The sequence below is a fragment of the Macrotis lagotis genome, chromosome 5 (genome assembly GCF_037893015.1).
Source record: "Macrotis lagotis isolate mMagLag1 chromosome 5, bilby.v1.9.chrom.fasta, whole genome shotgun sequence".
NCBI classification, from domain to species: domain Eukaryota; kingdom Metazoa; phylum Chordata; class Mammalia; order Peramelemorphia; family Peramelidae; genus Macrotis; species Macrotis lagotis.
The window spans coordinates 216,059,803-216,074,294 of NC_133662.1; the positions used below are offsets into that span (position 1 = coordinate 216,059,803).

Consider the following 14,492-nt stretch of genomic DNA (forward strand, 5'->3'; position numbering starts at 1 on the left):
GAAGCAAAGAGAGAAGGGATGTCAGTGGATGGAAAGGATAGACAGCATCATGGAAACAATGTACATGAACTTGGACAGATTTGGGAAATAGTGAAGGATAGAAGGTCTGGGCACACTATAGTCATATATAAGTTATCACTGAACAATAACATTGTTTTCTAGACTCCTTTCTCATAAAATAAAATGATTAAGTTCCTCAGTCCATCAAATTAAGAACTAAATGGGACTGTGACAGAATGAATGAATGACATAGACCTGAAAAACAACTTGAGGACACTATCATGTGGGATTAGCCCAAGGTCATAGGTTTAGAGCTGAAGAGACCCCAGAGGTCATTTAGTCATCACTTTACAGATGTTGAAACTGGGGTGTATGGAGGTTAAATGATCGATCAAGGTTACAAAGTGAAAAGGGGTAGAGCAAGGATTTGTACCTCTAACTCTCTATCCATTGCTATTTTTACTGTCCCCCCAATGTCTTCCAATTAATAACTAATTGACACCTGAACAGGCTCCTGAAACATGCACAAGATTCAAATGGAAGGAAGAATATTCTGTGTGTGTGTGTGTGTGTGTGTGTGTGTGTGTGTGTGTGTGTGTATGTGTGAATGTAAGAGACAAAAGGAAAATTAGTGGTTCTAGAAAATCAGCTATCAGAAAAGCTTCTCATAATTAATAATATTCATGATAATCATTATCACAATAATGTGATAATAGAGCCTACTATGTGCCAGACATTATATAATTAGTGCTTTACAATCTTCATCATATTTGATTCTTACAACAACTATGGAAGGTAGGTTCTTCTATTATGATCCCCATTTTACAGTTGAGGTACTTGGGACAAATAGAGGTAAAATGACTTTCTTAATTTCACAGATAGTAACTGATGTGGTATTTGAGCTCAAGTCTTTCAGACTTCAGGTACAGTTCGCTATTTACTGTACCACCTAATTGGTAAAACAATATATTTACCTTCAGTCTTGCTAATCATATCAAAAGGACTTTAAAGTGGAAAAAAAATGGTACAAGTGGGGAGGGAGTAGAAAATGTCTCCCTCAGGAATATCATGGTCAATATAGAATAAAGAATATCAATAGAGACACCTAGGAATTTATGGAAAATAAAATATAATGAAGGAAATAACAATAAAACTCTTGGTTTCCAATGTCTTCACACATGTAGGATAAGACCCAAAACTGAAACCTGACTCTAGTAGTTTATGCTTTATTAAAAAGAAATGAAATAGGCAGAATAGCCTAATATTTATATATGTACACACACATACATATATACATATACATATACATACTATATATATATACACAACACACAGTCTTTTGAAGAAATTCAGGAAAAAAGAGGAAAACATGAAGAACATTTGCATGAAGATAAACAAAAGCAGACACAGGAGTGGTATTTTCCTTAGAGTACACTACAGACCACTGGGAGAATGAAGCATGGGTGCAAAGTTCAGAAGCTTGATATACTGATGATCTAGTGATGGAGAACATGAAACTGACAATTAACTGATTTTCCTTAATGATACTTTCATCCTTCAAAAGAGGGAAGAACCAAAGAAGAGAACTTTGATTCTGAATTTTATTCTTATCAACAAAGAAAAAGTGATGCCTGGAGGGTAAATGATGAGAACTGTTCCTCAAAGTAACACATTCATCTTAACATATGTGATAGAGAAGGAAAGGAAAGCTAAGTATAGTCTGACATGCACCCTTCATTTAGGAGGAAATGAAAAGTAGTCATGAAAAAGATTAGGAAGAATCCCAAGGAGTAACTTCTAGAAGCATGGAAAATTCTCAAGGATGAAATTCTGAATATAAGAAGAGAAATAATATTGATGAAGAAGAAAAAGGGAGTTAATGAAGAAAATAAATATGGATGCACAAGGAACTCACCAATAAATGATTTTAAAAAAATGCAAGCAAAGTATTGGTAACAGAGGATGAAAACCAAAGTGTGATCCTGAAAGAACAGAACTTGGGAGAGCTTAAGGTCAGATTGATCTGAGGCTGGTGAGGAGAGCCAAAAACAATGGTTACTGAAAAAGTTTTCTTTTAAAGCTCTGTTAAAAAAAACAAAAAACAAAAAAAAAACCCCAAGAATGACAAAAGGATAGTACTGCAGGTTTTTTTTTTTTTTAGTTTTTTGCAAGGCAAACGGGGTTAAGTGGCTTGCCCAAGGTCACACAGCTAGGTAATTAGTAAGTGTCTGAGACCAGATTTGAACCCAGGTACTCCTGACTCCAGGACCGGTGCTTTATCCACTGCGCCACCCAGCTGCCTCAGTACTGCAGTTTGTGAAGGGTGGGACACAAATGAACTATGATGGAAAAAAAAGGTAGTGTTCAATTTTTACTTGCTTATATTTTTCTCTGCAAGAGGAATGACCTATGAAAAAAACAAAAATAGTTAATGAGTTAGTACCCAATATAAGTAGGGAGGCAATAAGGGAGTACTCAGTTGCCTTTCATTAGTTTACATAAATCTTGGGTAGATGTGTCTTTGAACACAAGTGATTTTTGAAAAATTGGAAAGAACAGGAAAGAAAGGCAATGCAGATTTGAAGAGGGCAAACATTGCTACAATTTTCAAATTAGGAAAATAATACAATTTTCAATCATAAAACAGTGATAATGACTTCTATTCTTAGAAAAGCTCAAGAATTATTAAAAGGATGGCTACTGAACACCTCCAAAAGGAAGCAATGATAAAGAAAATAAAGTTTTTTCAATTTCAGAAAATGCTAGGCTAATTTCATTTCCTTTTTTGACAAGGTCATTATTAATCTGGTAGATGAAGAGATTGTTCTCACTAGAGTTTACCTAGATTGTATCAAAGTGTTTGACAATGTTCCTCATATTATTCTTCTGGATAAGATAAGGAGATATAGTATATAGAATAGTACATTTAGGTAAATTCGGAACTTGTTAAATGACTAGACCCAAGATTTGTGGTTGACTTGGAAAATGGTCCCTAGTGGAGTTTCCCAGGATGTGTTATCAGCCTTGTGCTATTTACCACTTTTATTAATGGCTTGAATGAAGTCATTGAAGATAAAGTTGTTTGTTCTCCGTTCTTGAAGAGGACCATGATATCAGGAAGGGGATGCCATGACTTGTAAGTGAATTGGATTTAAGGGAGGGAAGGCTGTGCAAAGTCAAAGTCTTATTGTCTCTTCTGGAGTCATCTGGGTCTATTGACAAGATGTAGATCATAAAAGTTCAACAGACTAAAATATTGTGTTGAATCTAATAATTCAATAATTCTAATAATGAAATTTAATGGAGACAAATGTAAAGTTTCATTCAGGTTTAGAAAATCAATATCACAAGCACAAAGATGGGGGAAGTATAACTGGGGTAGGGGTAAGGGAAGGCATTAGTAGATTTCAAATTCAATGATCTAATAGCAACATCAGGCAATAGGAAAAAATGCTGATGATATCCTGGGTTGCATTAAGGGAAGTAAACATAGATTATAGAACAAGGAGATGATTGTTTCAACATACCATGTCCTGGACAATCAGTTCTGGGCACTATACTTAAGCAAGGACATTGATAAGCTGGTGGGCATTCAGTAGGGTGATTAGGATGGTAAAAGGCCCAGAAAGGAATCTATATGAAGGCTGGACAGGGGAACTGAGGATACTTATCCTGGAGAAGAGGTGATTTTGGGGGGGGGCGGGGGGGAAAAGGACATGATAGCTGTCTTTAAGAACATGAAAGGCTATCATATGAAAAAGGCCCTGTATTTATTCTTTTTGGGAATAGAGAGCAAACCTATGAGTACTCGTTTGAAAAGAGACAAATTTTGGATTGAAATAAAGAAAATCTTAACATTTAGAAGTATCCCAAAGTGGCTTGGGCTGCTCTGGGAGGGAGGGAGTGAAATCTTCTTCAATATTAGGCTTCCAAAAGAGAATAGATCAACACTTGTTGGGGACGATGTACACGAGTTTCCACTACAAGTACATGTTGGACTATATGGCCTCTGGAATTTCTTCAACTCTGAGATTCTTTGATTTTGTAACTTTCTTTCATGGGTAAGACATGCCAAATTGAATGTCCATAGCAGAATCTTTCTTTTCTCTTTCTATACCCCACCCCATCCTGATTATTGGTGGAGATTCTAAAGAAAAGAATAAGAGGCAATCAGGATTGGGTCAGTGTTGCCTAGAGCTAAGGGGGTGACCCAAATGACTCCTAGAAAAACCTTTCATCTCTAGATGTAATCTAATACTATATAATTAAAACCCAGTCCAGGTTCAATGGGTTTGATCAACTTGTTACTGTGAGCCTTATGCCTGGTCAAGGTGGGGTGAGGGGAAGAGAAGACAAAGAAGAGAAATGGTAATATCAGCTCTTCGAGTATTCATCACTTCTTTGCAGTTACTCAAGTCTTCAGAATAAAGGAAACAGAAGTGAGAAGGAATGGGACAAGTTGGGGAGAAGAGGGAAAGGGGAGCTTGTGGTAACTTTGAAGCCCTTGGCCATCATGGTTTTGGCTAAAGGAGAAGGTTAGTTTGCCAAGTGCACTCTTCTGATCTGAAGTCCATCTGCCCCTGGTTCTACTCTTCTCTTGACATACTTTGAGGTGAGCTGCTCTGACCCTCTCAATACTCCTGCCGTCCTCTGGCTCAGCATGACTGGAATGAGGCCAGGACCCCACAGAGTGAAGGCTCCGCATGAGAAGGCATCGATTTCAATTCCACCTCTTAACTCATTTGTTCCATTCATTAAACAGCAGAGTCATTTGCATCTACTGCAATATTCTAGCAAAAGGAGAAAAAAAACTCCTGTAATTAACTTGGCACCCAAATACCTCACCTGGGCATTGCCCAAAGCATAGAATGCCATACAGTGGACACTGGCTTCTTAGATTGGCTCAAGAGGGAGGCTGGGGGAAAGGAATAAAAATAACATATGAAACCTAGTGGCAGGTTCTGTCATATTTTAAAGGCCTCAGGAATAGGTCCTATGGCAGACTTTGTCAGCTGCCTGAGAACTACCAGCCTACCTATGTACAGATAGATGCATTGGTAATCATTGGTAATCTGGACATGAATGCTTTAGTCATGGCAGTCCAATTTGGACAGTCAGTATTTATAAGATGTTTTGCAGCATATAAAGTTGGTTCTTCATACCACTCCAGGAAAGAAAGTACTATTATTCCTATTTTACAGAGAAGGAAACAGAAACTTGTCAAGAGAGTTGCCTGATGTTACTAGCATAAGTGTCAATACAATTTATTTCAATAAATATTTGTTGAATACCTTGGCAAGGACCTTACAATGCCCATTGTGTAGGTAGTGATTGGGACACAGGACCTCTCTCAAGAATCATAAGTTCATAGAGTTTGAATGAACTCTAATGCCATAGTATAAAAGGAAACTGAGACTCCAGGAGGTAAGTGACTTGGTCCAGGTAACTTAGGTAGTAATTTTCAGAGGAAGGATTTGACCCAGGTCCTCTGACTCCTCAGATAGTATACATTTTTTTTTTTGCTAGACAGTGGGTTAAAGTGACTTGACCAAGGTCACACAGCTAGGTAATTATTAAGTGTCTGAGACCAGATTTGAACTCAGGTACTCCTGACTTCAGGGCCTGTGCTTTATCCACTGTGCCACCTAGCCGCCCCTAGTATACTTTCTTCTATACCATCCTTGCAGTCTAATGGAAGCAGGACTGAAACCCATTTTTTCTAATTCCATATTTAATATTTTCCTCACGAAGAAAGCAGCACTAGGATAGTAGGGATAGAGAGTTAGGCACCTGGTGTCAAAGTCCAGAGCAGGAACACAGGGCCTGAGTCTTTTCCTAGAATCATAAAATGACAGTGTTCAGAGTGAACCTCTTCCTTCCATATTTTTCTCTAGTATTCAACCTGGAGGGCATTCAGCATGGGTCACTGGGTATGAAAGTCTTTGTGGTCCCCATCACTTAGCTGCCTTTTCACCAGTATCATCCCTTTGCCATACAGGGACCTTTGTCCCCTTCCTCTTTCCTGTTCTCTCTTTGGGATTGTTCTTTCCCATTAGAATATAAGCTCCCTATGGGTAGGAATTGGCTCCCCACTTCCCGTTCTTATATCCTCAGTACTTAGGATAATACCTGAATGCTTAATAAACATTTGTTGGTATATTTATCTTTTCTTTCCTTCCTCATCCTTCTCCACAGATTGCCTCTTTGCCCTCAGTTGATTACAAAGAACCCTATTTGAAGTGCTCCTTTATTTATAAATTACCTTCAAGTAATACCCTGGATTTGACTGTTGAATGTATATATATATATATTAGAACCATCTTTTTTGTTTTGCTCACCAACTGTTATTTTTTCAACCAATAAGAAAAATGAACAGTCCCCAAAAGCTCTTGCTATTTTTTGCTTCCTTAGTAAAATGGCTATTGTTAAGCTGCAATTAAAACCATTTTCATTAGGAATATACTTTGAAAATCTATCCCAAATGCCATAATTTACTATATTTGGGAGTTACCAAAGGTCTCTCTTTTTAACTTCAACAAGTCTGTAGCTTCATGTACATAGATATTCCTTTACCCAGGAGAGGAACAAATTTATAGAGTTGGAAGGAGGTCCTCAGAGGTGACCAAATGACTTCATTTTATAGATAAAGAAACTGAGGCTCAGAGAATTTAAATGATTTTCTCAGGGTCCCTGAGTAAGCAATGATTTGAAAAACTAATTGAGCCCAGATTTTCCTGACTCCAAGTGTTATATGTAATAGAGCAGCAAGGCTGCGGGTCTCAAGTAGTTACCAAACTTAATTTTTAATTTTTTATTTTTTTTTAGTTTTTTGCAAGGCAAATGGGGTTAAGTGGCTTGCCCAAGGCCCCACAGCTAGGTAATTATTAAGTGCCTGAGATCGGATTTGAACCTGACTCCAAGGCCAGTGCTTTATCCACTTTATCCACTTTATCCACTAGCCACCCCCCAAACTTAATTTTAAAGATGCAGCAAAATAATGTTAATTTGTGGTTTTCTACTCAATATGTGACACAAAATGTCATTGGTTAATATGCCCATCATATGTGTTCCCATTAACCTGCTAGGGGATCACTCACAATTTTGACTACAAAGACTGTAATGTGGAATGATTACAGTCATATGCAATCAATGGAAGAGTAATGGTATTAAAAGATAGGTTTTTAAATCAGCAAGCAACTTGGGATCATCAAATCCTTATACAATTTTCCAAATGCAATAAAGCCCTCTCTCTTCCTTCAACTAAATGTAAACATTGAGCCCAGAATTAATCATTTATCTGTAAACACACATACATGTATATATGTTCCTTTCTTCTTCTGGTCTGAACTACAGATAATTTTGAGCCAATTCAATGAAAGTAAAGCTATAGTCATTTTGGATTATCTGTAAAGAAAAAAGTCCAATCAATAAACAAGGATTTGTTAAGTATGTGGGAAAGGACTAGAATTACAAATACAAAAACTTCATGGTGGGGTAGACATTTAGCTACACTACAGGGCAGTATGGAATGTCTGAAAAGTGATTTCAGATTTGGAATGAGAAGAACTAGAGTTCATAGTCCATCTATTGTCACTTACTGGGCATCTTGGGCAAATGATTTAACTTCTCTCATCTCTAGAATAAGAGTGCCCCAAACCTCTAAGGCCCCTTCCAGCTCAAAATCTATGGTCTGATCATGTCTTTGGAACCCAGTTTTCTCATTTGTAAAACAAGGAGATTGATCTATACCCAAAGGGCTATAAAACTGTGTATACCCATTGACCAGCAATAGTGCTACTAGGTCTATATCCCAAAGAGATAAAAAAGGAAATAATCTATATGTATAAAAATATTTATAGTATCTCCTTTTGTTGTGGCAAAGAATTAGAACTTGAAGGAATGTCTATCAATTGGGGAATAGCTGAGCAGATTGTGGTATGATTGTGATGGAATACTATTGTGTTTAAAGAAATTAGCAAATATTTTCAGAAAAACCTGGAAAGACTTATATGAACTGATTCAAAATGAAGTGAACAAAACCAGAACATTGTACACAGCAACAACAATATTGTGTGATGATCAGATGTGAATGACTTAACGGTTTTCAGCAATACACTGATCTAAGGCAGTTCTGAAGTACTCATGATGAAAAGTGCTACTCATTGCCAGAGAATGAACTGACAGATTCTGAATACAGATCAAAGTGTACTTTCCCCCTTTATTTTTCTTGGCTTTTTTCTTGGGGTCTCTATTTTCTTTCACAACATGACTAATATGGAAATGTTTTTCATGACTGCACATGTATAACCTATTTCAAATTGTTTGCCTTCTCATAAGGGGGGAGGGAAGAAAGTGAGGGAGAGAATTTGGAACTCAATATTTAAAAAAATTATGTTAAAATATTTACATGTAACTGGAAAAATGAAATACTTGAGAAAAAGAAGGTTGGATTAGCTGATTCCTAAATTTTTCTTCACCTCTAAATCCTATGAATTTTCAACCTTCTCCATGTTGGGTGAGAAGTCAGTATCTTTGGATGCTGCCATGAGGTATATTTACAATTCAGGAGCTAAATATAGATCTGATTTCCCACTCTAAGCCCCTCTCAATCTCCCCGAGGCAGAGGAACTGGGAAAGCATCAGTGTTTTAGTCAACTCGGCCGAGAGACAGACAGACAAACCTTATCTACACCTGTCAGTGATTGGTTCTGAGAAACTGTGACATCCTGCAGGAAAGCAGGTCACCATGGCGACCTAGTGCAACAACAATTGCTATCCTTGGTTCTGAACTCTCCCTCCCTCTGCTGCCCTGCTGGCCCCAACTCTGCCAGGGGAAAGGAAATCACATCTCTGCTTCTCCCACTCCTGGTTTGGCTCCAGCTGAGCTCTATGTACAACACAGAGGAACCCAGGTTCACAACGCTTACAACTCACAATGAGTTGATTTTCTTTCTTCTCCAATTGTATCTTTGGATTTGTGTTTTTCTTGGCCCAGATATTTGTTCCCAAGGTGCTGTGGTGGCTGCTCTGTTGGGCGTTCAGGAGGAGGTGGGGAAGAAATGTTATTCACTGGGAAAAGCTGTGGTTCTCAGGGACTGCTTCTATGTGAGCCGCCCCTGAACACCAAGAAAGGATGAATCAGTCCAGGCTCATCAGAGCCTTTCATGCTAAACCAGCTCAAAGGACCGATTTAGAAACTGCGTAGTTTTTCGCCTTCAGTGAATTTCAGAGTCACACTCTAGAGTGGGCCCTCGATCCTTATTATCTCTATCCAAATGCTTTGATTACATACTAGTAATTGCATATCTCACAATTCAAGAAAGAGCTAAAAGATAGAGTCTATTGTCCAGGACAGACCCACAATTTGGAGAGCGCATAGACAGTGGAATAAAAATGTAAAACCTACACGTGAATGAATAATAAGAGTTTCACCACATACAATAAGTTGAGGGTAGCAAGCAGTGATTGGCTATACAAGAGGCAACATATCATAGAAGAGAGAGTGCTGGAACTAGGGTCAGAGAGACCTTTCAAATCCTGCCTGTGACACTTCGTTGTGACTCGGGTCACTTAAATTTTAAGTCTCAGATTCCTCATCTGTTAAATAGAACTGACAATAACTGTAGTGCCTACTCATAGGTGGTTGACAAGTTCAAATGAGATAATGTATAAAAATTGCTATGGAAACTTTAAAATATTGTGTAAATGTCAGCTATTTTGTTATGGAAGCCTTGAGAGCAGGAATTGTCTTGTTTTCCTGCCTGTCCCTCCATTTTCCCCCACAATGCTTTTGCACACAGTGGGGACTTAATTTCTTCTTTATTCATTCATTCATTTATTCATTCATTCATGGGAGTTACTTGACTTTCTGAGGTAGATCAAGGGATAGATGTTAGTCCTTTTCTCCTAGTCTCACAAAATTAAAGAAAGTGGTGATGTGAAAGGAGAGGGGAAAAAAGGAGAGGGGAAAAAAAAGGAGAAATGGACTTGTTAAGTTTCTTTAAACAATTCCTGGGAGGATTTAGTCTTGGCATCATCATCATCATCATCATCAGAATAGATATTATTATTGATGTTGTAATTGGTCCAGACCTGTGATTTCATTTATTTAGTGAACTTCCCCTTATGAAACTTCCTCCACCAACATAGATACACAATTATCTTTCAATTTCTGGACTTAGAGAGTTGCTTGGGGCTACTGAGAGCTTAAGTAATTTATCCAATATCACAAACCAATATACAGTGGCCAGAAAGTCTTCTTGACTCGGTCCAGTTCTCTATGTACTAGGCAACATTGCCCCTCAATAATGATGATAGAGAATTATCTATAATTTCATTGTAGACCTTACAATGAGGCAAGTAGCCAGCATCATGAGTTAATTTTGGAGATGAAGAAACTAAAATAGGATTCAATTCTATAAACATTAGGCACTTACTGTATGCAGAACACTGTACTAAGCACTAGGAGAGAAATTAAACTTAGTTTGCTTAAAAACATTTAGGTGGGACTTTTTAAGATTGGAAAGCATTTGAGATCCAATATCTCATTTGATCTTCATCACAACCCATGAGGCATTATTATTTTCATTTTACAAATTTACAGAAGCCTGGGAAAATTTAGTTTCCTTGACCACAGTAGAAAGTGTTTAAGTCATAAGTCACCTAGCTAATAACTGTGAAATTTGAACTGAATACAGTCCCAGGAATCTATTCATTCCATCCTGCTGCCCTAGTTTTCTCCTTTTGTGATAATCAGGTTACAGTTTGTTTGACAACATCAACAATAGCTACTAATTTTCCCTTGGTCCATCCCAAATGGCCAAGGAACTTCCATAAATGAATGATTTATTAATTCTTTCCAAAGCACCTCATTTATTTGAGAAGCAGAGGAAAGAATGTTGAATTTGGGACCAGTGAACCTGGGATCCACTGACCTTGCTGTGGGTTGGAGGCAAGTTACTTAATCTATGCATCTCAGTTTCCCCTCCTGTAATGAGATAATAAAATAGGTACTGATTTCAGGGTGGTAGTGAGAAAAATGCCTTATGACCAAAATATGAGTTATTTTGTTAATTAAGGTGGCACAATGGATAGAGCACTGCCTTGAAATCAGGAGGAAAGGAGTTTGAATCTGACCTCAGACACTTGATTCTTAGTAATTGTGTGACCTTGAACAAGTCACTTAAACCTGATTACCTCACATCCAGGACCATCTCCAGTCATCCTGACTCATATCTAGCAACTGGATCCAGATGTCCCTGCAGGAGAAAGTGAGGCCAGTCCAATCCATATACTTATCATGACATCATCTCTCTGATGTCATGGTTCTCTTCAAAAATGAAGGAAAAACATTAGTTAGGTATAATGTCATAATAAGCAATATATAGTCACTATGCTAGCCTTCCAGGTGACTTATGGTTTAAGATAATGGCAAAATGAAATCCTCTCTTTTTGAATATATATTGTGACCGGGTTTGATCATTTCTATATATTCATCATATTCTAGCTCATGTAGTTGTTTCCTTTCTCCATAAAGACTCTCAGTTCTTTGAGAACCAGAACTGTCTTGGTCCCGACCTTTTTACTTCCTTACCTCTAGCACACATGTCAATCTGCCAATACATCAGGAATCTAACACATCACCAAAGATAATGTTCCTTCAGTATCAAAAATAGCACGGACTTAGAGCTGGATGGGGTCTTAAAGATGATCTTAAGTCCAAAGGACTCATTTTTACAAGTGGGGAAACTTAAGGCCCAGAAATGAAAATAACTTGTCCAAGGTCATAGAGTTAATAATCCTCAAAGTTAACCCTTAAAGACCATGGAAACATTGTGTTCCTTCCTAATGGAACTTCTTTGGCCTATATCAACCACCTCAAAATTGAAATATGTTCTACATTTCATTCTTCCTTACTGTTTCCTATGGGCAACTAGGTGGTACAACAGATAGAGCACTGGCCTTGGAATCAGGAGGATTGGAATTAGAATCAGACATTTGACTCTTACTGGGCATGTCACTTAACCCTGATTGCCTCAATCCAGAGCCATCTCCAGTCATCCTGATTCATATCTGACCACTGGTCCCTGATGGCTCAGGAGGAGAAAATGAGGCTGGTGACTAAGCACAGTACAACCCCCCCACCTTAAATCCAATTCATGTGCTTGTCATGGCCTCACCTCCCTTGATGTCATGGTCTTCTTTGGGAATGAAGAGCAAACATCATCATTTCATACAAAATCTTGTTTTTACAACTAGACTGTAAGCTCTGAGAAGGCAGAACCTATGCCTTATACTATTTCAGGGAATCCCACAAGACTTAGCATGCTACTTCAGAGATAGTGAAGGACCTGCATCATATTAATGCCAAAGATAAATGTGTATATGGGTGTTATGTGCACCTGTGTGCCTTGTGTTTATGTGGTGGAACAAGAATAATAACAATCAATTCTGAGATTTACACATCTCCCAAATGCTCTGTTCTCTCTGGCATTAGCCATCAACTTTCTGATTTTAAGGTGTGTTCCTAGTCTTTACTTCAGTCCATTTAACATTTCTGCCCAATAAAAGGAAAATCAGCGGGGATTGTCATAGAAACTCCAACTGTCATTCTTTTTTGTTGCTGGGGGGCTGAGGAGACTGAAGAGCAGACAAGAAAGAGTGATGGTGAGAAGAATCATAGAGTTAAGAAATGGCAGGGAACTTGCAGATCATCTAACTCAACCCCTTTATTTACAGATGAAGAAACTGAGGTCCAGAGAAAGGAATTGACTTTTCCAACATCACACAGAAATCAATCAAGCAGAATCAGTATTCAAATATGTGTCATCTGACTCTAAACTCACCACATTAAAGAATTAAAACAACAAAATGATTCTTGTCTCTGCTATTGAGTGCCAGGGGAAGATTAATAATCTGAAAGTCCTGGCTCCAAGCTTGTGGGTTGTGTTTTTTTGGGGGCAGGACAGGGTGTCAAAGGAAGAATGATGTGAATTGGCAAGTAATAGACAACATATACAAAGGAGTGGGAAGAAACTTAAAATTCAGAAGACACACTTCTATTTTAAATTAACATCCTTTCTCCCCATATACAAGGCTTAGACTCTCTTCTAAGTCCTCCCCCCCAACAAGACACGTACTCTTTCATACAAGTCAATGTTCTTGCCCCACAATAGGTGTGATTGCTTCCTATTACGTTGTCATGGCAACATCCATTTCCATCTGGGGGGTGGGGGGAGCTTGGGATAGGGAGATGGAAACAAATGAGCGGCCAATCAGTCTTTCCTGGAAAGTCACATAATGACACACTGTTCTCTGCCAATTGCCAAAGACAGGCAGAGGAAAAAAAAAGTTAGTATGAGTGAATCCTTTCTGGGTCTGGGTTTCTCTGGATCAAAGAGATGATTCCCCCCTCATCTCTGGTGCACTTTTTAAATTATTAACTACTGTAGATGTTGAGTGAAATTCAGTTCATCAATGGAGTGCTGGTCCATTTGGGAGGGGATGAGGAGAGAAGTGGATTGCTGCTTGTATAGGATAAGAGGAGGACTGAGGGAGACTGGGGTCATTCAGACCTAGCCCTGCCCCAGTGTGATGAATAAGTGAGAAGTGACTAGATCTTCTCCTGGTTCAGGCAGGTTAGATTCTATAAAAACTCAAGACTTTCAGGGCCATCCTATACCTTGAAGAAAAATGATACTCCCTATTCTATATCCTCTTTGTATATTGTTTGGTTGTGTCTACCTCTGTGATCCCTTTGGGGTTTTCTTGGCAAAGATGCTCAAGGGGTTTGTCATTTTCTTATCTAGCTCATTTTAAAGATGAGGAAACTGAGCCAAACAGGGCTTCTTTCTTATAGGGTCATACAGCAAGGGTTGGGGATCAGATCTGAACTCATGGAGAGGGGTGGCTAGGTGGCACAGTGGATAGAGCACTGGCCTTGGAGTCAGGGGTACCTGAGTTCAAATCCGCCCTCAGACACTTAATAATTACCTAGTGGTGTGGCCTTGGGCAAGCCACTTAACCCCATTGCCTTGCAAAATCTAAAAAAATAAAAGAAATAAAAAAAGAACTCATGGAGAAGAGACTTCATCTCCACTGTGCTACCAAGTTGCCTGTACTCTCTTTAGCCCAATTCAATTAAACAAATCATGTGTGGCTCTATGTTTGAAAAGACTCTATATCTGTGCCTCTCTCAGAAATTCTCACTTCCTTTAAAGGTACAACTTAAGCATCACATATAAAAGTCATTCCTGATTTTCCGAATTGCTAGTCCCTTCCCTCTATCCTAACTTAATTATTACTTGCTATTATACCTTTATTACTTATTTAATAATTTACTAAATATATTTGTCATGTATCATTATATATTTATAGATTGTCTTCTCTACTGAAGACTAGCTCCTTGAGAGTGGAGCCTGTTTTGTCTTTGCATCTCCTCCATTTGACAAAGTAGATATTTAATAAAATGTATATTGATTAATTGAATTATT

General features: G+C 38.2%; 1 protein-coding gene and 1 long non-coding RNA gene across 2 annotated transcripts in view; one reads left to right on the forward strand and one right to left on the reverse strand.

The window, feature by feature from the left end:
* The window catches only part of KCND3 (potassium voltage-gated channel subfamily D member 3), a 311,081-nt gene that overhangs the window by 198,712 nt on the left and 97,877 nt on the right, over nucleotides 1–14,492 (reverse strand). The window lies entirely within an intron of this gene.
* LOC141488401 (uncharacterized) lies at nucleotides 8,751–12,871 on the forward strand. Its single transcript, XR_012468671.1, has 2 exons — nucleotides 8,751–8,912; nucleotides 12,739–12,871. It is a non-coding gene; the product is annotated as an uncharacterized LOC141488401 (long non-coding RNA).